The 2,769-nt window shown below is 29.9% G+C and overlaps 1 protein-coding gene across 1 annotated transcript in view; it reads left to right on the plus strand.

The window, feature by feature from the left end:
• The window catches only part of LOC106460464 (motile sperm domain-containing protein 2-like), a 35,304-nt gene extending 34,965 nt beyond the window's left edge, over positions 1 to 339 (plus strand). The window contains exon 17 of the transcript XR_002610786.1: positions 82 to 339. The gene's annotated coding sequence lies outside the window, so the exon portion shown is untranslated. The remainder of the gene's footprint in view (positions 1 to 81) is intronic.
• The last annotated feature ends 2,430 nt before the right edge of the window (positions 340 to 2,769 follow it).

The raw sequence follows: 2,769 nt of genomic DNA on the forward strand, positions 1-2,769 counted from the left end.
TTACTAAATTAAATAATTAGTTTAAAAGAAATTAAAGTTATTTACATGTATTTTTCTATGTTATTTTTATACACATTTTAGGTGGTGGTGTAGTAGATGGCATAGCTATTATTTAGTAAAGTATGTGGGACTTGTTTCTAGATGTATTTCTTCTACTGGCTGTGATACTTGTAGTTTTTTTTTCTATTCTCATGTTAACAAATAATTTTGTTTACAATTTTAGGATTTGTGCATGAGTTGAATAATATGTTTATTTTTATGTATATTCAAACATATTTGGTAATTTTACTGAATTTTGTAATGGTTGCATTTCAAACAGTTTGTATACAATCAACTTATTTTGTAAGGTACATTTTTATTAATAAATAGTGTTGTTACATATTTTAGTCAGTATTAATTTTTGTACACAACCAAGTTTGAAAACACATCTTTAATTTCTCTTCACTTTCTTTTTATTAATACTTTTTTATGTCAAACTATCAAGGGAGTTTTCAAAACTATCATTTAAAGAAAAACAATTAAGTTATTTTAAATTTTCCTATTGTTAAAAACCTAACCACATTAAATTTAATGTTTAAAAAAGTTACCTGGAAACATATGGTTATCATTACTATTATTATCCTTCAATTATTCTCTCTATATATATGCTCGTATAGTGGTTATAAACTAAGGAAACATTTGCTAGTGTTATTTTAGCTAAATGTAAGATGTACTTATTAAATTGGTACACAAAAGGAAAAAGAAATGTTCATAACAATTTTCTGTATCAAGAAAAGAAAGGCAATTGAGCACATTATCAATATTTAAATTGTACACTTGAAAAAAAATTCTTCTTGAAGCAGTAAAGAAATACATTAAAGTAGAAACTTTCTCATTTTTTCTCTAGCTTTGTGGATAATATTTAGTTTAATGAAAATTAATAAGTTAACTTCAAAATTTGTTTACTTTCACCTTACTTCTATTTATTGATGGTGATAGAGATTATTAATGTAATGTATTACTGTAGAATACTCAAAGTTATTTAATTTTACAACTGTGAACTAATATTCTGAAAACAAGAGGTAATCCTCAATAGTCACACTTTTTTTTTTCCTTTTATTAGCCACATTTTTGTTTGCCAGCAATACCAAGCATATAATGCCCTTTAGACCTTATCAAGGTATGCGAGACAATCATAATCGAAGAACTTGGTGTAAACAACCAATAATGTTAAAATCAAGTGATACAGTTAGCTCAAGCTGGTTTCGAGAAAGTTTTTATTTAATTTTTTTTCATTTTAGTTACTTTTGTTAAAAATTTGCAGCAATAAATAAAAACAACAACAAATTTTGGACTTATATTAGAGTTGAAGTCTGTTTCAGTAATTTGTACTCAAGAATGTACTTCCTTAGCATAAAATCATAAACGTTTCATTTAACTATGCATTTTAGAACCAAAAACATATCAAACACTACAATAGAATGTCCCAAAAACTACTATAGCTTATCTGGCTTTTAAACTAAACTATAAATAGGTTAAAAAATTATAATAGGTTCTTGGAGCAGAAAAACACAATTGTAAACAATGAAACTGAGGCCAAGTAAGTAAGTACTTATGGGTGTCAAAGCGAAATAACTGTATAAAAAATCTAAATAAAAAGCTACGCTTTCTATTGGTTATGAATAATCCAATAGTAATGTCAGAGAGAATTATTGAATTTTTTTTAAAGAAAGGATGAGATGGGAGGGATATGTCATATGAATTTGACATTCTGATTTTATATTCTTGCATGTAACTATCTGTAGTATGTGTTTCTAATTAGTTGGACACTCAGAAAATCATATGAGAGTTGAAAGAAAACCTAAGATAGGTAGTTCTGAACACAGATGCATTACGTGACTCCCAGAAGTGAAAAATGAGAATTTATTCAAACATTTCCCTTTGAAATTAAGAAATACAAAAATTTGAATTATATGCCACGTTTTGATACCAAGCTTACTGACATACATTGATAATAAAGTTGTTTAATTACATTTTTGAATGTATCTGTAAAAGGCTGTGACGTGTACACTTTGACCCAGCAGTGCATATAGAGTGTTAACTGTGGCTCTCAAGGTCACTGATTCTTTAACAGCAGGATAGACAGATGCTAATTACATTAAACCAAAGCTAATTCAATGGCTGCTGAATCTCCAGCTAGTTTAAATTAGTGAAGTATAAGTTGGGTCAGGCCATATACAGCTCAAAATAGGTGCAGCAGTGAGCTTGCACCCTGAGGTATGATCCCATTTTTGGATAAACATGAACTTGGCATCACATGGTATATGTGCTGGGAATGATACAAGGACATAAAGTTGGTTTGAAAACAGACCTGAAGTAGCAAACCACTTTGACCATTGAACAAAAACTTTGTTTTGACAAGCTAACTGTAAATGGAGGGGTGTATTTCTGACTGCATCTTTGCACTGCAGCCAAACAACAGAAACTATTATCATAGCTCATGCATTAGTAATGTTACGACAGCCGATGTCACGTGACGCTGGGAGCATGCGCGCTGGAGTTTCTCGAAGGATCGTGAATTTTCCTCGCAACTCTAGTTTGTTCGAGGCACCCTCTTTTTTAGTATACATAAGCCTGGCGAGAAAAACCAGCACGATTGAAGATAGGCAGATATAGATAATTGAGTCAAGTGAACAGTAGACATCTTAAATAAAGTGTGTGAATTATAGCGTGTGTTTATAAAGGTTGTTAAGTTTAAAGTGACTGTGGAAATTCTGTGTATTACTAAAA

Source organism: Limulus polyphemus, unplaced genomic scaffold (assembly GCF_000517525.1).
Source record: "Limulus polyphemus unplaced genomic scaffold, Limulus_polyphemus-2.1.2 Scaffold776, whole genome shotgun sequence".
NCBI classification, from domain to species: domain Eukaryota; kingdom Metazoa; phylum Arthropoda; class Merostomata; order Xiphosura; family Limulidae; genus Limulus; species Limulus polyphemus.